At 42.6% G+C, this 21,562-nt stretch overlaps 1 protein-coding gene across 6 annotated transcripts in view; it reads right to left on the minus strand.

The window, feature by feature from the left end:
* TEAD3 (TEA domain transcription factor 3) overlaps positions 1-17,710 on the minus strand; it is a 112,568-nt gene extending 94,858 nt beyond the window's left edge. For all 6 annotated transcript variants that reach the window (XM_048496714.1, XM_048496712.1, XM_048496715.1 and 3 more), the window contains exon 1: positions 17,475-17,710. The gene's annotated coding sequence lies outside the window, so the exon portion shown is untranslated. The remainder of the gene's footprint in view (positions 1-17,474) is intronic.
* Between the last annotated feature and the right edge of the window lie 3,852 nt (positions 17,711-21,562).

Below are 21,562 nucleotides of genomic sequence, written 5' to 3' on the forward strand. Positions count from 1 at the left end.
ACTGGTGTTTCTCCTCATCCGTACTGAGGCAAAATTATAGGTGTACTACCTGGATTAAGAGACTGACCCTCCAACCCATTTGAGTGAAGTTCTTACTTTTGCCAAATGGTAGAGATCAACAGGAAATGCAGTATGCTCCCATCATTTTAATGCTGGTCTCTTATTAGTACTAGATTCAAACAATTCAGATGGACTATGGTATTAACCTTTATAAGTATACTAATGTTTCTTTATTCATGACTCATCATGCAACAAACCATGTCAAAATGGTTAACATTAACCATTGTCTGAGGCTTTACAGATCTTTCTACACTGCTTACTTTAAAAAGTCTGCCAAATTAAATTAAGAGCACATTTGTACTGATCAAAAGATTTCAATTAATTAATTCAACTACAAATGCTTTTGTTAGCTTTTATGAAGGAGTGTGCGTTTTCTGTTGCTCTTCTTTGTAACTTTTGTAACTGCTACAATGCTTTTCTGGAATGCTTTAGCAATGACTAAACTCTATGGCAGGCATAGCCAACCCCTGGCACATGAGCCAATAGCAGCACAGCATACAATTTTGCTCAGGCCCCCATGACCAAAACTCTACTCAAACAACCTTGGCAGCAACATAAGATAATTATGCATGGAATGCTTACCTTGGGACTTTTCAGTGAACAGTGGGCTTGTAGTAGGATCTCCTCACATTTCTCTATTTACAAGTAAGGAGGCACTCACTCCTGGATGTGCACTTTTTCCAGACCTGGTTCCCTTAACTTTGACCATCAACTAATTCTTAAAGGCACAGGTCTTAAAGGCATTTATTCTTATTCTTAAAGGCACAGATCTCATTACACCCAGCAGTCAAAATTGCTGGCTTAGCTTTTAAACTGAACTTCTATTGATATCATTGTTTCAAAAATAATCCCTACCAAATGAAGAGCAAAGCAATTCCTTGGACCACATAGTGCCAAAGAAGGGGATACTGTGCTATAGTCAATATTCTCTCCCCCGCCCCCACTCACCACCACGTCTTGCTGCTGCCGCAGTGAGGCTTGTTATTTTCAAACACTTTCTTTTCTTATTATGTTGATATTTCAATATATCAACATGAGAAAGTAGAGGTTTAGTGTGTTTGGCTAAGCCTGTGTGAGTGAGCTACTTTTCTGCAGCAACAAGTAAGGGGAGGGTGAGCGGGAAGACATGCAGTGTGAGAGAGTGGGAAGGGTGGAGCTAGATAGGATGACCATGGGTGGAGGGACGATGTCTGGGGCAAAGCTGTGCTTAGTGGCAAATCTGCCTACTCTGGCAGCAAAGCAAAATTAAAATTGTGCTACAAGTGGCCTTGCTTGCTGCGGAAAAAATGGAAAGTGGAAGCAGGGCTTGAGGAAATACACCCATACAAGAAATCTTGCTGCGATAGACCACACCATGCAACAGGCACCTTGTGCATAATTGGTCATACATAAAGAAATCTGAGAGCCAATCTGAATTTGCCCTGATTCGTGGAGGAATAGATTTACATTGATGATAGGTATTTGTAAAAATCCTGGCTTTAATTCTATTCGGGGGGGTTGTAAAGAGAATATTAAAATCCCCTTCTCACACACTGCAAATATTTCCACTGGAGCGCTCCATTAACTCAGGTTTTAAGTGGCAAAGGAATATTAACAATTTCTTTTCATTGATTTATCAACTTAGTACAAGTTGCCTAGAAAACTCAGAATTTAAAAACTTTCTAATTCAGTTTCTGTCCAGTATAGAGGGTTTTAACATAATTCAGTTGTCTAGCTTCACACAATTCAGGCTGTAATCCTATCATACTTACATAGAAATAAGTCCCATTGAAAACACAGTGGCAGCTATTTCTAAGCAAACAGGTTGCTGGTCATTTTACCATTTAGCAGGCTTCTTTCATACCACAATTTCCTTAGTTTAGTTGTGCATGGTTGTGCTAGTGCAACCATACAGCATTATACACAATTCAGCACAGATTAATGGCCAGCCCTTCTAACTACTGAAATGTCAGGTGAAGATGTACAAAAGATCATCACAATGCCCAACCTCTTGTAAACTGTACCCGTGCACATAAGCCTTCAAACCTTTTTATAGGGCAGGCAAAGTGCATGATGCACTCAAGTAAATCAGCAAGGAATACCATGGCAAGAATTATATACAACAAGAACTGTACTAATTTCCAATGGACAGTCACTTTGGTTTTTTTTAAGACACTGAAAATACCTATAGCAAGGTGACCACACTTTATTTAATGCATCTTTTCCTAAATAATGAAGATGGATCCTGATTTTTACATAGGAACTGCAAGGCTCTTTTTCATGTAGTTAGGATCATAGAATCGTAGCAATTTCAAGACACATGTTTAAATTCAGAAAATGCTCCATTAAAGACCTCATTTGCTGTTGAAAGCTTCACTGAAAATATTCTCCAAAAAATCAACAAGAAACTTAATGTTGTGTAGATTGTAAAATGTAAGTTCTGTTGTCTGATTATGCATTGGTATTATTTCTACTGGCTGAAAATTGACTTAAAGACACTGTTCAAAAGCAGGCCGCCTGGCAACCCTAACTCTATGCCACTGGGTATGTAACAGCCTTCAAGTACAAATCCCAAAGCTTTCATAAATATGCCACAGTGACAAGCCCCATTCATAAGTGAACAGGAATGGCACAATGACATGCATCCATGCTTATAACACTGGTTGTCACTTGTCATCGATCACTGCTCTTTTTCATATATTTATTAGATTCTAATTATAGTAAATACTTCTGATATGACATTACTCGAAATACAATTACTCATCCCAGTGATCAACTGTTCTTTAGCTGTTCTTGAACAGCTCTGACATTTTATAAGATGGCATTTTAAAGGTCATATAATAAAATATTATTTATTTTGAAATTACATTAATACTCTTTTACAAAAAGGGAATAAATAAAGCCAACATCAGTTGGTTAGATTATATGCTAAATCTCCCTCCCTCCCACCTAAAGCATAACAACTTTGAGGAACTTCCTCAAGATAAACAATAGACTGTCCCCTCTATCTGCACTTCAATTCTAAAGACTGCATTATTAGTCCTCAAAGTTATGGGTATTTGCTTTTCTACATTGTTGGAATAAGCGACTTCTGCATGCCTGGACACTGGGGGGTGCTATATATCTCACTCTAACTGTGATGTTGCCTCTCTTGTTTGCCCTCCTTGTCTGGGCCAGGAGACCACCCACTAACTTCCTTTCTTCCCCATGCTAGCTTCACTTCTGCTCTAGCCTTTGAACCGAGCGCATGGTCAATGGCAGCCTGCTCAGTGGGGCCTTTGCCACTGCAGCATCCACTCACTTCCACACACGTGATGGCGCGTTAGTTGTGCCCACTTGTCATAGGGAAAGTAATCTCTTTAGATAGGGTTCTTTCTATCTACCTTTTCTTGGAACAAAGTTGTGAACTGAAGATGATTGAATAAATGTAAGTTTTACCTTTTACATTTATGTCTCTGGAGAAGTTTCTATAAACTGCAGTCACACACACTACTGGGCATATCCATGACTCTAAACGAAATCTAACATGGTAGCAGAGATTGATGGTTATTTTTTGAAGCCCAGATATTTTAAGTTTGGAGCAGATTTTTTTCCCCTTGCATGGCTTAGCAGCCATTGCCTTGGTTCTTGTGTTTTCTTGCTCACCTGGCTACTAACAGGCCAGCGAGTAACAAAGATTTTGCATAGCCTGAAAGCTTGCTTCCTCTTTCTTGTGTGTGTGACTCATTGAGATTGCAGAAAAAGCCTTTGCATTAAAATATGGCTCAATAAGGCAATTCTTGAGAAGCTTACAAGCCTGAATTTTAACTCATGGCTCTACAGAATTCAATCCCAAATAAAGGAGGAGGGCATAGGTTTTGTTTTAACTACACCAAAACCAAACAGTGGAAATGAAAGAGACTAGATGGCAAAGAGCAGATGAAAAGGCCATGAATTTAATTGTTAGTACTCTCACAAACTCACAACTGGTGTATGTTAAAGGACAAAGATTCTGCCAAAGACATGCTAGAAGCATTAAAAAGGGTCTTTGGAGAGCATAAGTGCCAGAAATAGCAAAGTGAGTTTATTCAAACAACTATTTTCAATCAAATTACAAGAAAATGGAGATGCTGATTGCCATATAGAAATTGCTGAATCTGATTGATAAGTTAGCAACCACTGGCACAGTTCTGGAGGAAGAACTGAAAATTGGACTGCTTTTAAGCTCATTGCCTGAGAAATATTCAGCTTTTGTCTCTACTGTAAAATGGCAAAGACTGCACATTTGAGGAAATTCTAGGACTAACTAGGTCTGAATTTATGAAGCAGCAAAATTGTCTCTCTGAGAGCAGAGGGAAGAATGGCTCAAGTTACATTGCCCAAGAAGCCAGAGGGAGGCAGAAGTGGGAACTAAATCATTTGAATACAGAAAATACAATCCCACAGGGGAAAGGAAGAGCCCACCCATCTGTTTCAAGTGCAATAAACCTGGTCTGCCTCCAGAGAGTGTCGACGTAATAAGAATGCTGAGACTGGCAGCAAGCCATCTCACACTGCTTATTCACACAGACAAAGGGATTTTACTCCTAAAATCCGTTCAACTTTTGCACAAAACCACATGATACAAACTAATGAAAAAATATAAGCCTTGGATTATTGATAGCGGTGCTTCTAGGCACATGGCTTCAGATGTTGCTTTGTTCAATGAATTAGACAGAGATGCTGGATGCAATGTGTATTTAGCCAATGGAAAACAGATTCCAGTGAATGGAAAGGGCAAAGTTACTTTACATTGCCAACTGGATGGTAATGGAACTGAGATTGTGGCAGAAATGTTCTGTACATTGCAGACTGCTGACTAATCTGATCAAGCGTCCCCACACTATCAGAAAAAGGATTTGCTGTTCACTTTGAGAATAATGTGTGCACTATCTCCGATGGTGAGCTATATTCCACAGGTACCCTAAGAAATGGAGTCTTTGAACTGGACTGTGAGGAACCACAAGCGTGCACAGCCAAGATAACTTCTACCCAGCAGTCTTTGGAGCTCTGGCATAGGAGGTTTGCCCACACTGCATTGATAAAGAGGCCATCCTGAAGCTGAAAAGCAAAGGACTTGGTAACAGGTATTTCCATAAAAGACTGTCCCAATGATAACCAATTGTGTGATTGTTGTTTTAAGAGGAAAGGGAACTAGGCCTTCATTCCCAAAGCAAAGCCAAAGATGCTCTAAGCCTCTTGACTTAGTACTCTGATCTATGTGGGACCAATCAAACCAGCATCAACTGGTAATAACACCTATCTGTTGTCTTTCATTGATGACTACTCGAGATACACTGTGTGTTATTTGCTAAAGAAAGTCTCAGACTGAACGGAAACTAAGAGACTATGTTGCTATGGTATCTAATAAGTTTAATAGGAAACCCAAGTGTATCCAAGCGGACAGAGGAGGTGAATACATTTCCATATCTATAAACAATTTCTTGAGGGAACATGGGATCCAACATAGACTTACTGTAGCCCATTCGCCAGAACAAAATGGAATTTCGAAGAAATCGTTATATAATGGACATGATTGATTGCATGCTCATTGATTCAGGCCTTCCCCGCAAGCACTGGGGAGAGGCAGCAATGACTGCAGTTTACCTACAAAATAGATTGCCAACCAAAGCCACAGAAGCAACTCCATATGAGTTATGGCATGGCAGGAAACCAAATGTAGAACACATCAGGAGTCTTTGGATGTAAAGCTTATGCTCACATACCAAGAAAAGAGATCCAAGCTAGACCCTACTAAGCAGGTATATTTTTGGGCTATTCTCCAGAAAGTAAAGGATACAGGATTTTTGATCCAGAAACTAACCAAATTACTATATGCAGAGTTGTGCAGTTTGACGAGCGACCCAGAGATGGCAAGTCTGCTGTGATGGATGACCATTCAGAGGGAGATGCAGATAGCGACCAGCTGATCCACCATCAGCCCAGGAGTCCCAGGATGACATCACCGTGCAGATGCCAGCAAATGCTCAACCTGAAGAGGGAGCAGCGGTGGAAATCCCAGACCTGACAGGTGAGGCAGAGGGAGTCACAGACTACTGAGAAGGCAGACAGACCTTTGGCCCTCAGAGCTCATCAGCTGACCTAACAAGGGAGTTCCACCGAGAAAACTTACACCTACCATGAAGAGGCCGTCACTGCATGAGCCAGTTTCATGGTCTGAGTTACAGCGAATGCCTGAACCAGAAGCAAAGAAGTGGAAAGAGAGGCAGCACAAGAAGAAATGCGGCTGCACTACATAAGAAAACCAAACATGGACTCTCACAGAACTACCTAAAGAGGCAGAGCGTTATCAGTTGTAAATGGGTTTTTAAAGTTAAACAAGATGCGGAAGGTCAGATTGAGAGATATAAGGCCAGACTTGTTGCTAAAGGATTCTCTCAGATCTATGGAACAGATTATGATCAGACTTTTGCACCTGTTGTAAAATATTCTACAATTAGAATGCTCTTAAGCATTGCTGCATCTAGAAACATGAGAACTGAGCATTTGGACGTTAAAACCACATTTTGCATGGCGAAATTGAACAGGAGCTTTATATGAAGCAACCACCAGGGTTCATAGATGAAAAGAATAAACATTTAGTCTGTAAACTTCAGAAAGGACTTTATGGATTGAAACAAGCAGCTAAAGCTTGGTCAGATAAGCTAGCCAAGATGCTACTAAGTCAGGACTTCAAACAAGGCAATGCAGACCCCTGCCTTTATAGCAGGCACAGAAATGGAGATGGACATTTATCCTGACATATGTTGATGACCGATTATTTGCCATGAAAATAGAAACTGACTGTGCTGAGATTATATCCCAACTCAACAAGGAAGTAGAAGTCAAAGCACCTGGGAGATGCCAGCTTCTACTTGGGGATCCAAATCGAGCGTGAACCAGATGGAAGCTATCTTCTTAGCCAGAAGCAGAAAATATTGGAACTGCTACAGAGTCTGAACCTGGAAGGTGTCAAACCAATGCCTACCCCAATGAGTTCAGATTTCTACAGACAAGTACTACCTGATGACTTGCTACCTGACAACAATGATTACAGGACTGCAATAGGCAAGCTTTTGTACTTGTGCAGCAGACCACAATGACGACATTTACTGCAGCCCGTGAGGTATAATGTGTCCAGAAGGGTTAGCACACCCACCACAAAGAGACTGGACTGCTGTTAAGCATGAGTGGTGAGGTACTTAGAGGTACTTTAGACTTTAAACTGAAACTGCCAGCAACTAAAGATCCCACACTATTGGGATATGCTGATGCAAGATTGGGCTGGAGAAAGAACAGATCTAAGATCTACTAGTGGCTATGTATTTTTCTATTGGGAAGTGCTGTAAGCTGGGCAGGCCATAAACAAAGTGTTGTTGCTCACTCATCTACTGAATCAGAATTAGTATCAGTTTCTGAGGCATGTAGAGAATTACAATGGCTTTTAATGTTGTTAGAAGATTTTGGTATTGATGAACCTTTACCTGTACAAATGCTAGAAGATAATCAGAGTTGTATAGCTCTTTCTCTTTTCAGAAAAGAATAGTACACGTACTAAACACATTGGAATTAAGGATCAATATGTAAGACTCTTACAGGCAGAAGGAACTGTGAAAGGGCTACTGTCCTACTGATATGATGACCTTGAACATCTTGACCAAACCACTGCCAAGAGACAAGTTCCAAAGCCTAAGTGACAAACTGAACATTGTATACCTGGAAAGCATGCAGTGTCGAGAGGGAGTGTTGGAATAAGCGACTTCTGCATGCCTGGACACTGGGGGGTGCTATATATCTCACTCTAACTGTGATGTTGCCTCTCTTGTTTGCCCTCCTTGTCTGGGCCAGGAGACCGCCCACTAACTTCCTTTCTTCCCCATGCTAGCTTCACTTCTGCTCTAGCCTTTGAACCCGATAGCATGGTCACTTGCCGCCTGTCCAGTGGGGCCTTTGCCACTTCAGCCTCCACTCACTTCCACACACGTGATGGCGCGTTAGTTGTGCCCACTTGTCATAGGGAAAGTAATCTCTTTAGATAGGGTTCTTTCTATCTACTTTTTCTTGGAACAAAGTTGTGAACTGAAGATGATTGAATAAATGTAAGTTTTACCTTTTACATTTATGTCTCTGGAGAAGTTTCTATAAACTGCAGTCACACACACTACTGGGCATATCCATGACTCTAAACGAAATCTAACATACATAACAAATGCTGCCTGATGGTATTTTCCATTGGATGTGCATAGTTTTGCGAGCTGCATACAATCACAGCTCTGACTTGACAATAATTGCAAAATTAAACAAAGCAAATTTGGCAATGGAAAGAATGTTAATCTGCATTATTCTTCCCCACACGATTGAGCCAGTTTCGAGAAATGTGTTTTGAAACTGTTTGAATATCAACAAAGATTTCCTGTAGCAAAATAAAGATATTTAACAGATAATAGTTAAGCTTTATTAAAACTGATAACCACAAAACATAAATCATGGTATTTCAAGACAAATCAAGTTGCACACAGAACGCAATGTAAACGCAAGGGTGGTTTTGGATTTCAAATCAATATATCTAATTCTCAATGTGGCACCATCTGTGAATATTTAAATCCAGAAACAGACACCATGAAAAGACAGATCTTTCTACAACCCTGAGAAAACCTCCAGGTCTGCAGAAAAATCTGAATAAAAAATAATAAAAGCAGGATCTGTGCCTTTACAAAGCAAATGCCTTCTACAGTGGACATTTTGGGAGTTGCTAGGCAATCCCGACAATATTGCCAACCTTCAAGCCTTGGTTTCTGTTAGTAAAAAAACAAAGGGAGAGGACAGGCAGCTCTCCAGGTCTATCTTGGCCTGTAAGGGAGGACTCATCAAGGACAGGCTCAACAGCAACCAGTAACAGGCCTGGTTGCTCACTGCCATTCAAAACAGCCACTACATGAAATCCAATGAGCTGCAGTGGCTAGGGTGTGGGAGACCACTCTGCCGTGTAAACTCTCTGAGCTGGTCACACACACAGAGCTTAACTTTCCTCACGGGTTGTTGTGAGGATAAAATGAATGACAGGATAATCTTGTAAACTACTTTGCACTCATACTGGAAGAAAGAGGACAGAAATGAAGTAAATACAGACAGAGGTGGGATCCAGCAGGTTCTCACCAGTTCCCGAGAGTGGGTTACTAATTATTTGTGTGTGCCGAGAGGGGGTTACTAATTGGGTTCGCTTTTCCATCTCCACACCCTCGCCTCCCCGAGAGGCATCCTGCCTTTGAACATGAAGGTTCCATATAGCTATTGCGACTAATAATGTAACTCCCTGAACTGGGTTAATCCCTTTCAGGTACTGCAATTAATTGATTCTCAGCCTTTCGTACCTTTTATCTCACCAGTCTCTATCAAAGAACCTGTGTGTTTCACCATTGCTGTGTTCAGATTTGTGAGTTGGGGCATTTTCTATAATGTGATGATGATTTAGAAATGACCTGGTGCAAAAAATATTTGGGGGGTTGTGGTGGGGTGGCTGCCCATGGGGGGGCATCCATCTCAGGTTTTGCCCAGGCCTCAGGTTTGCCTAGGTATGCCTCTGCCCCCTTTGCTGAGGGGGGGCTGGCGAGGGAACCTGTTACTAAATTTTTTGGATCCCACCACTGAATACAGATGAAGATGGGAAACAGATGAAATGTAGGTTGGCTATTAGGTGGGGCAGAGAAGGAAGCAATAAAAGGGGGAAAGATACAGGGACTGCCAGAAGGAGACTAGAAATCAGTGTGGTGAAGTGGTTAAGGTTTTGGACTAGGACTAGGTTAAAATCCCCACTTGTGCTATGGAAGCTTGCTGGGTGACCCAGGGCAAGTTACACATTCTCAGCCCTGATCCCTGGCTAGTATTTGGATGGGAGTTCTCCAAGTAATACCAGGGACTGTACGTAGAAGCAGGCAACGGCAAACCACATAAAAGCATCTTGCCTTGAAAACCCTCTAGGATCATCATAAGTCAACTATGACTTGATGGTTAAAAAAAAGGAGGGAAAGAGGAATGAGATAAGGAATACAGGGGTAAATAAGTTCCCCCTTGTAGGTTTTCCAGATCCTCCACTTATAATAAATAATAGTTCCATTCTAAATCTGCTGCCCTGGAAATAATTGCTTAGGTAAACTCACGCTCAACCCTGCTCCTTCCCACTCTGTGAAAAGTTCAGGGCTATGGAAGTTGCATGTAAAGGTCTCTCAATCCAGCTTCTGGCCATAAAAGTTAGACACAGAAATAAGGAAACAATGCGTTATTTTCAGAGCACTGCCTCTTTAATAGAAACAGAAGAGAACATGAGAACACACGTGTGCACCTATCTGCTCACTTTGATCAATCAGAAGACTTGCTTCAGTTGCTCCTGCCATCTGTGGTGGCAACCCAAGAAAGGGCCTTTGCTGTTGTGGCACCAACACTTTGGAACTCCCTACCTCAGGAAATTTATCTAGCTCCCTCTACTGGTGTCTTCTACCAGCAGGTTAAGTATTTTTCATTTTGTCTGGCATATCCCCAGTAACAGCTTTTGGCCCTCCTCCTAGTGTTGTTTGTTTATGAGGTTTTAATCAAAATTTATATTTTAACTGTATTTTTAATTGTTGAACTTTTAATGCTTTTTATGTCTCCTTCCTGATGGACCCTGACTGGGTGGAAAGGTGGCATAGAATTGTTTTAAATAAAAAAATAGTGTAAAAAATATACAGAGCACTGCTCTGTGTAGAAATTATACCAAAGGAAGTGGAGACACAAATGACTATGATGGGGTGCTAATGGTCCTCTGTCAGCTCAACGATTGTAAGTCGCCAGGTTGTACTGGTGTGAAAAACAACTGTACATGTTTGTATTGGAAACATCACAGTGGCCCCAAGTTGATGCAGCAATGCCATGAACAATAATTTAGGATAAAAGTTTCCCTTTTCTATACTACTGGAATTAGGAAGAGCAGCACAATGCTTCAGGTTCTTCTGGGGTACTTAAGAGATTACATCAGGAGTGGAGCCAAGAGCCTCTGCTTCATTCACTGGGGTTAGGAAGTTGTAAAAATTCTGCTTGTGCTGCTGCAGCTGCAGTCCCAAGCAAAAACAACATCACTGAACCTTCCAAATGCTCACTTATTATGCTGCATGAAAAAGCATGACGACTTATGCTGAAGTTGCAAATTGTATGATTTCACCTGGTCAGCACCGCCTACTTTTCCTCTGCCTCCTGTGACTTTAACTCCTCAGTGCTATGAAAAACTGTCTGCTCAGCAGTCCTTACAAAGAATAGCTCATTCACCATTTTTTCTTGGTGCAAGGGGACAAATTGCAATCCACATGGAACCAAGTTATATGAGAAATGCAACATGTGATTGGAACATATATTTGGGGAGTCTGATTTTTTTTCTTTTGGGCCTCATAGGCCACAACCAAGAACCACTGTTGCACCTTTCAAACAACCCAGTTCTATTACAACATTTTAATCCCAATCTTCCTCCAAGGAGTTCCAGGTAGCATACATAGCTCCCTCCCCAGATTTTATTCTCATGACTGCCCTGAAATATAGGTTAGGTTGGGAGTGTGTGGCTCAAGATCACCCACTAAGCTTTATGGCTGAGTGGAGATTCAAATTTGAGTCTCCATAGTATTCATAAGTCTAATCCATGTTTTATTACAGTTTCAGAATACTAGAAACTGGAGCAGTTCTACAGTAGGACTTACTTATGGGTATAGGACAGGTGGTGTGAAGGTCTCATGTGGGCACAATCGTTTTTTATTTATCTTACATAGTTTGTTCTGAATACACTTTGTTTGCCTATGTAGCCCTCAGTATATTCCTTAGTGACAATGTCTCGCCGCTGCTTGAGTCCTCAACACTTTAATTACACTGGCTCTTCCTCACCATAGAAAAGTAAAGATCACCTGGGGGGGGGGGGGCACAATTCAGCAAATCTCCATTACTTAGTCAAATCAATGGCCTGATCTTGTAGAGTATGTGATGTGGATAGCATTCAAAGTCTGAATGAATTCGGCCTAACTGAGGGATCCGTCTATCCACAACCCAGCAAATACATCTTTCACCTATTCCTCAATTAGCAGATTCCCCCACCCCATGCACAAAGAGTAAAAAAATTAGCTACTTGATTGCCTTTGATAATACTCGAATACAACTGTGGGCTTCAACATGCTTCATGGGAGAAGACACAACTACAGATGTGTGTGGCTGTAATCAAAAGGTGATGCTTAAATGAATGCCATGATTAAGACCAGAACAAGAAAAACCTATACGTACCAATATTGGTATAATATGGATTTTTCTTTTCTTTTTGGGTTCTATTTGTGTACTACCCCCTTTTTGATACAAGTCAGAATCAGGGCAGCTCTACCTATTAGGATTGCCCTTTAGCAAACATGTCAATAGTGTAAGTCATGCATGTGTAAATGTAGTCTTAAGTGTTTGTTTACATGTGTTTGGGAACAATGGCTGTAGATGGATACTTCTATTGTTGTTTCACACATGTACATGTTTGATGTAAGAAGCAGAGTTATCCACGGCAATAGTAATGCATGATACTATCCTCAGCTGGGCAGCTACTTTACTGTCCAAAGCCCTCGGTGTTTCTGGTGTATAAAGGGTTGACACAACTTTATGCATGAGGATTTTTATTCAGTTTTATTTGGGAGCATAATACAAGTGGTAGTAAGTGACCTACTTGCTGGTTAATTCTTCTCACTGAAGCTGAGAGAATGTTCTTTGCATGCTCACAAAAACCAGAGAGTCCTATGGAGTAGATCATAGAGTAGACCATAGAGTCCTAGAAAATGCAGGGAAATAAACAGGCATAAGCTGCCCAACTGAAGTTTTTGTGCATCCCAAACCCAACAGCAGTGGAGAAGCAGTTATGTCTACTCTTTACTGAAACTGCAAACAAGGAGGGACAGTTACTGTCAATAGGGCTGGTGGTTTCTATGAGACAAGTGCCAGTCCCATTTGGAAACTGGACCAAGAGCTGTCAAACTTGTTTTGCAAAAGGTATCGGATTGTGGCAATTGTCATTATTTCCAGCTTGGTTTGCTTAGTTCAGGCTCTTATACAAGATCAACTGAAATCACAGCCGCTTACACATTCACTGGTGTTTTAAAATGGCTCTGTAAATTCCACAAGATTTTAAAATTGGGAAACACAGGCTGCAGTCCAATGAATAAGTTCCCCCGAGCACAGTGAGATTTATTCTGAGCAATGAGGAATGGGATGCAATAATTTCATAAAAGAGGCAGAAATGTATACTAACCATAGTGAAATCAAACACTACATTATGAGCTCCTGAAATAGTGGGTTGTTGTAGCATTTCCACAGGCACAGGGATTTCAGAACATGACTTTCTCAGGGTCCTTTTTTCACAGCAGCCTGAAATGCTATTTCAGGGGGTCCCCACAGAAATGCTGTCCTGGATTCAACCCAGTGCATTTGCACACTTAATTCCTACCACTAATATGCTCTACTTTGAGAGAGGCTTTGCCTACAGGAGAACTCTGAGATTCTCAGGTGGGACACCCCAGTATAAATTATTTAATCCAAGGAGATGCTTCCACTGGAATAATTCAATAAATCCGTAGAGAGGGATCTGACATTTGAAAGTACTCTAAACTGCATATATTTTAGATCTTCCAGCTATCACCTACAACAGCATCCTATCCCCCCTTGCGTTAAACAAAACAAACCAAAGCACTTGGAATTGGAACTGTGGCGAATTATGCACAACCTGTTTGGCGCATGGTGGAGGTGAATGTCCGTTGCAGCAAGATTTCTTGCACAGACATATTTCTTTGAACCCCGCTTTCACTTTTCATTTTGTCTAGAGACCGAGACCACCTTTAGCACAATTTTAATTTTTGCTTTGCTGCCAGAGCGGGGAGATTTGCCAGTGGGCACAGCCTTTGCCCCAGACATCTTCTCTCCACCCATGGCCAGCCTTCCCACTCCCTCATACCACTTTGCACGCCTTTCCCTCTCCTACCCTTCCATGCTGTTTGCTCCCTCCTGCTTCCCTGAGCACACGGATCAAGAGATCAATCTCTCATATATAGAGTGGCTGTGGCCGGGGGGTGGGGGGGAGCCACCCTCATCTCGGTCTATGTTCAGTCTCTCCTCCACCAGCACAGCCTCAACGCAGCACAGCCTCAATTGCCAGGTGCCCTGGAGCCTTCCCCCTTGCCCCCTGCTCCATGGTGCCAGCTCCTTCCTGCTGCTCTAAAGTGCACATATTGAGAGATCCATCTTTCGATATAAAATAACAACAGAGAGAGCTTTTTCAAAGAAGAGTACAAGCAGGCATCTTTTTGGCTCCACCCCCACCCCACCCCTGCTCTGCTTCTGTTCTCCCCAATGGCTGGGAAGACTTTTTAAACTTTATTTCAGGCACGACTTTGTTTTATAACAAATCTTTCTTTTCTCTTCTCTTGCAGCAGCGGCAGAGATAGTGAGTGTGTACATGTGTGTATAGAGGGGAAGGGAGCAGGGAGAGAATATCACCTCTGTGCCTTTAAGATTGTTGATGGGCGGAATTAAGAGAACCTGGAGAAAGCCAGAGACCCCTTTGATTCTTGTAAGCAGCTGCAAGGCACTGGGCTGCCTCCTCGCGTGTCAACAGAGAAATACGAGAGCCCACTTCAAGCCCTCTATGTAGAGAACAGGTTTGAAGTAAGTACCCCATGTGTAAAGGGCCTATGAGTAACATTTGTTGCCCATTGAAGCGAAAGTTACATTTCATACTGATAGTGGCCTTTTTCATTGAACAACTTCACACAAACTTTCTGCCTATGTGTTATTATTTGTACACATATGAAACTAGATTTGACACTTCCTCAGATGAGAAATTAGCTGGATGTAAAACTTCCACAACAGCTAGCCTCAGCACTCACATTCACTCTCTGCGTGAGAAACTTTTTCAGAGACACAGGTATGGATTTTTATTATGAAGCCTCCAATCAACCTTTTCTTCCTAGATCAACCTAAGTTTGTAAACAAGGAAATTTTGCAAAGCTATTAATGACCCAATAATCATAATCTTGTCTTACATGTTTGTATACAGATAAAGCTGAAGGGGGGACCACAAAGGTAGTCATCATCTTTGGTTTGATTGTATACATAAATTATTACTGAGAAATAAAAGTCACAGGAAAAGCTTGGAATTGATATTCTGCCAAATTCCTGTTAACCAACAATCCCTTTCTGTATCTATAATCTAAATGCATAAGATTAGACATATTCCTATTTTTTTCTTAAGTCATGAAAGTTTAAGAACATCTCATATCACATTTAAATGGTTCTGTAGACAAGAACATCACCCTCTGATGAAGTTTTGTTAGTGGAGGTTTGCAAAAGGTCCCCTAGAACTGCAACTGTGAGTATTAACACTTCTCTACTTCAATATATCAATTTGCACTGGTTTAGGGAATTTGAGATTACTCAGGTTCTTATTTCCAGCTTGCTGTATGTTTGGTACATTACCATCTCCAAGAGAAGCCGTGGGCCCGCCCACTCCCATCTCAGTTTCCCCAGATGTAAATCAAAAAAGGGCATGAGACTTCATCAGTACAATTAACCATACACCACTGCTTTTATAACAACTGTGAAGACAATGAGGCAGCAAGCTCTCCACAGAAGCAGAAGCTCTCTGGTTAGAGAAGCAGAATACAGGGCAAGCCAGGCACTGTTTTCTAGGGAGCTATTCCCCCGTACAACACAAGTGATTTACGTGCCTGGGCCTGCACTATCAGCCATACATCCACCCCTGCAGAGCCATGACCAAAGAGCAGCCAGCCAGAGAGGCCTCTGGTACAAAGGACCTTTCCCTTCTAAACGAACCAAGGGTCAGCTCCTCCTGTAATGTCCTCTGCTTTTTCACAAGAAAGCATGTCACCTGGAAGATGCACTGCGTCATTTCCTCCACCATTCCTTTCCAGCTTATTTCTATGTAACTTCGCAGAAGCAGGCAAATGGGTGCCTCCAAAACTTATCACCCTTTCTGAACACTGTCCAATTAGCTTGGAAGGGAACTGCCACAACACTGTCCTCAGTGCAACTATTACTATACCACTGCTCTTATCTATGACAAACAATAGGAAGCTCCTCCTCCAGGACCTCTTTTTCTTTTAGTTCTCTCGCCCTCTGGGTTTCAGTGTTTCCTTATTTTCTTTGTTAATTCATCAGCATCAGGGGTCAATTGCCTAAAACTAATCAATCAGAACTGTATTTTCTGAGGTGTTTATGATTAATATATGGTGTAACTTGTTCTATTCAACTCCACCTAGGGCTTTTAAAAACATCTGTAAGTTGTTTATACTCCTCCCACCATTGCTTCTGTGCTTCCTCTCAACTCTGGTTAGGAAATGTGGCATTTTACATGTAGCTTTCGATAGTAGAATAAAGCATGTACATGCAAAGAATCAACAAAAGCATCAGTCTTTATGCGTGTAGCCAACCAGTGAGAAATACAGCATTACGCAAATCGCACACAAAACTAATTAAGGAAATGTGTTTGTGCAATCCGAAAATTGTCAACACTGCTCTCCTACGGCCTAGGTAAAAGTTGTTCAACCAACTGCCAAAGTACAATTCTCTTGGCTGTCTGTACACAAGAAGCACAAATCCTGTCTTAAAATGCTTCCGCTCCAACTAGAAATCAAAAACAATCAAACCTGGGGGGAGGAGGCCACACAAAATCCTAATGTCTGGAAGGCAAGTGAGGTTATATAATCTATTTCCCCCCACAAAATTATCTGTTCTATTCTAGTTATCACTATACTGTCCATCTGACACTGAAGTCCTCTTGGCAGAAGTACAGAGTGCGATCACACCGACCACCAACTGGGCAGCACAAAGTAGAAGAAAAAAGAAATCCCAGTTGTTACAGGCCACTGATTTAAAAACTTTAACTGAGAAAAACTGGGATTGGAGCAGAAACCAAGACGTTCTGAAGCGCTTCTGGATGGGTTCCAAATAGGAACGGCAGGGCTTCTCGGTAAGTCCTCGGGATTTCCCCCTTCCCCCAAAGGCGGATGAGCAGGAAAACTTTCCCCGAGGACGGAGGTACCCCCAAGAGGCTCCACGGTCTTTCTCCAGAGGAAAACAAGTCGTGGCCCACAGGAGAGAAACTCCTATGAGTGAAAAAGGGGGCTTCCGCTTAGTCCCCCTGACTACCGCTACCAGCTCTATGGGCGGGAGAGAGACGGGGGGGTGTCTGTGAAGGGGCCGGGGGCGGGGAAACTGAGTCGTGTGCCCCCACCCAACTGAACGAGGGGCGCGCGACAGAGCGCAGGCTTCCCCTTTCCCCTCCTGAAACAGTTTTCCGGAGCGCAGGGCCGAGGGAGAAGGAAAGAGTCCAAGAGCGCTCGCTCGCTCGCTCGCCTACTTACTCCGTCCGGGGGAAGGGTGGAGGGTGGTGGTCCCACTGGTGCAGCCGGCAGAAGCTGGGGTTCGGTTCGGTGAACGAGTGACAGAGGAGCAGGAAGACGGCGCAAGGCAGGAGAGAGGCGCGGTTGGTTGGCGGGCTGCGGAATCCGCCGCGCACGGAGTGGAGCGAGCCGGGAAGAGCGCAAGAGCGACGGGAAAGTTTGTACGAAGGAGGGAGGAGGAGCAGAAACTTGGAAAGAGGGAGAAAGAAGGAGGGAGGGAGGGAGGAAGAGCCCTAGCCAGCCCCCGCCCAGCCCCACGCCGACGGACAACCTTCTCCGCCACTGAGGGAGGAGGCCTCCTTCTCTGGGGAGCGGGGCTCTCTGTCGTGCGGGAGGTGGGGGAGGCCAGAGCCCTTTACTGGAAAAGGCTGGGGCGGGATGGCTAACCAGCTTCCTCGCTAAAGCTTTGTAAGGAGGACATCGGAGTGGGCGAGCGTGGATTGGGGCCAGCGCGTCCCATTCTCAAGCGTTACAGCAGTTTCACCGAGAGGAGTACTTGACACAAGGGGGTGTAGAAGATAGGAGCGTTAGACTTCTGGCTGAAAGTTTGAGGTTCAAATCCCGCCCCGACTCTAAAAGAAAGTTGTGCGACTTCAATCTAATGGCTAATTTACCTCGCAGGGTTGTTGTGGAAGACACATAACATCGCTGAGCGTCCTTCAAAAGTGAATGGGGTTAGATTTTATTTTTAAAAAGGGATTCCTATGAATGTTTGCTGCTGAAGTCGCAGTCCTAGGCAAGCTTAAGGTGACGTGACTTCCCAGTAAACAAGCATTGGATCTGACTGTTACAGAGGGCAGGGATGGCATGGACCTTCTTTGCCCCGTGAAGGGAAAAAAAATCTGTCGGATAATAATTGCATATGGGGATGGGCTTGTTATCAGGTTCCCCCTGTCGCAGGAGCGGCAACTATACAGGAATGCTTGCGCACTGGTGGTCCTCCTGGGCAGGCATAACCTGTCTGGAACAGGTTGGGCGGGTGGCGATTGCCTCGGCTCGTCTGCCCCAGGGAAGGCTACAGACCCGCAAGGGTGTGTTTGGGTTGGCGGGGGAGGGCCTTCTCGGGAGTTGCAGGAGGAGGCGCTCTGCAATCTCTCCAGAGCGACCCCTGCCCTGCCTCTGCGCTCTCCCCGTGCTGATGTCACCCGGGCAGGAGCAGCTCCGGTCGAATCCAGCGCGGCTGCCGAGCAGGCTCTGTGCTGGGCTTGCAAGCCCTCATGCTCAGCCTCCCGCGGCAGCGCCTCCTACGGGTCCTGAGTCCCGGCCGCAGCATGCCGCTTCCCCAGAATCATTTAATTGCAACCAACGAAGCCGCAGCCAACAATAGAGGAAGTCGGGCAGACTTCTGAAAAGCTGATTTTCTTCCACCCTTCTCCAAGAGGCGGCCTGCAAGGAAATAGACCCGACAACTACTAAGAAATCGCTCCTCTCGCTCTTTTTGCCGACTCCGGCCCAAACCAGACTTTTTGTGAAAGTGTAAGCAGCAGGAAAGAAAATCAGCTTTATTCCTTAAAATCAAGGCTAGCGGCAAAAAGCCAGACCTTTATTTCTGGCCTGGCATCAACTCTCCATTGACCATACAGTATTGGGAAATGGATAACCTTAAACAAAGAAACCAGAAATTACTCCCACACGCACTTAATCCAGGCTGTTAAAAACCAGGCCAAGCGAGGAAGACTGATAAGAATTCCGGAAAATATTCAGACTTGGACGAAGTTTGTGGGTGGCTCTGTTGGGCCATTGAAAAATTCCAAAAACAACAATCATGTAATACCTTTGTATTAGAACCAATCGCCAAATAGCAAGTTTTTTCTTCTCCACGCCAGAACTTTTCTCCAGGCTGTCTGTTCATTGAAAAACAAAAATGGGTGCAGCATGGGGGAAGGGGAGAGACCACAGTTTGGGGCATGGCAAAGCCCCCATTCAGTTTGAAGAGCCATAAAATAGAATAAAACGTCTCTGATACTAATATTTTCATCAAATATATTGGTTGTTATTGTTTTCAGCTGAATGGCTTCCAGGTTTGCTGTTTCTCAGCATTGCAAGGGTGCAATCTGATACCATGTAGCTAGCTACACCCTATGCCTGCTGAAGCGAGCTAAGCATCCTACAGATATCATACAAGATGTAGGCAAAAAGGCCTCAAAGACCCCCCACCCCTGATGAAGAGTTCTGCGGATCTGAAAAGCTTGCAGTGTTTTATGCTATTTTGTTTGGTTTCAGGTGGCTTTTGGTTTGGGATGAGACTGCCAATAGAATTGCAGCATTTTGAAGACGACCTGTAAAAGATGTCCTAACTTCTTTACTGCCCTGTTTTCACCGCTCGTGGCCTTTGATCCTCCAACCTATGGCATAAGCCCTTAGTCCTCACCCTTAGTTTAAAAGAAAGCTAAAGAGTGTAGCAGTGTCTGTTAACATCTACTGCAGTTACCTGTGCCTCTCCCAACCATTCATATCTCTTTTCCCTTTTGTAGAAGTTGAAATTGATGTTGCCTTCATAAGGGTCTTGGTTTTGTTTATATTAATCTGTCAAATGCTTATGTAAACAAAATCTGAAGTTCCAGTAAATGTCTGGCTGTCTGTTGCTGGAAACAGAATGCATGATTAGATAGGCTTTGATCTGATCTTCTCGTGCTTAAGAATAGGATGTTCATTTCACACTTGCGTGTCCACTGAGGCACATTTCAGGAGCAGGTTTTGATTTGTTCCTCTGGTGCAGCTCTGTCTGCTGCTCTCTTTTCTTCCACTGGCAGTTTCAGCTGTTGCAATTTCCATATTATAGTACATGAGATAATAAATCTGCAAATAATATTTGCATAATATTAGCATATCTAAGTCTAGGCAAAAATAACCTCCGTTCTACAAAACATAGTACTTTTCCCAGAATAATTCAAAATAATTATTGGGGAGAAAAAACTTTTTTAAAATTGGGTTTACCTGATATGAACAAAATTATGATCAAAATATAACATAGGCCTTTCCAAACACACAAACAATTCTATGAAATGATCAAAAATTATTTTAGATGCATTTGTATATTGACTCTCAACATATTTCCAAAGTAGTGAGCAGATTCAAATATATGAAATAATGCATTAACATAAGCAACAAAAACACAACTGCTTATTCATAACAAAGTTTATTCGAAGCTGTTTTTCAATGTATGATAGGTCACCTGGACTGTTGGATTGTTTTTTGTATAGGAGTAATGTGTGACCAATGTGTGGTATGAACTAATCTCCTTCCTGTAATGGTCTAGATCCCCACTTAGTGCTGAGAGCATGGATCAAAAGCAGCTGGTTTCCCTACTACACCAATTAAGAATGAAAGTTAAAGTCTACAGGAATGTAGTCACACCCTTCAGAGTTTTCACTTATGACACAAAAACATATTCCCACAAATCTGTAAAATTACTAGGTAAAATGTACATTGTATTTTAAAACAGTTTTATTCCACTTTCTATCCTGGTCACATTTGTCCTATCCACATTTATTCAAGCAGGAGTCAAATGTGCATTTATTATTATGTGAGAATGCCTTATATACTCCGCCATCTTGCGCTACCGCCAAATCTCGTCAGCATTTATATCAATCCATTGTTCATCTACTGCAAACATTTAAATAGTGGTGTTGACCTATATATTCCAAAACTACCATTCTGTATTTTTTGTGGACTGTCAAGAAGCACTTCACAAAACGCTCCCTACATTGTGCAGGTTTAAAACATTTTAATTTTTTAAAATGCTGCAAATGATATGGATTGATTGGCAGTTCTTGCACAAATCCCCTAAACTAGTCTTTGATCTCATATTTAGGAAAGGACCAATAAATGCCAAATCCTTGACATGTAGTGAAAAAAATAAGGAACTAACAAAAATCTACACAGCTCGACCAGTTAACCAGATAACATCTAACTGGGTTGAACTAACCAAGTCCTAGGTGAGATTATGATTGATAATTTGGATTTAGGAACAAATTCAGCCAGCACTCTGGAACTGTACTGTTGGTAGAAAACCCAAGCTCTATACTATCTAGTGAATTCATGCAGGG

The sequence above is a fragment of the Sphaerodactylus townsendi genome, linkage group LG05, assembly GCF_021028975.2.
Source record: "Sphaerodactylus townsendi isolate TG3544 linkage group LG05, MPM_Stown_v2.3, whole genome shotgun sequence".
NCBI classification, from domain to species: Eukaryota; Metazoa; Chordata; class Lepidosauria; order Squamata; family Sphaerodactylidae; genus Sphaerodactylus; species Sphaerodactylus townsendi.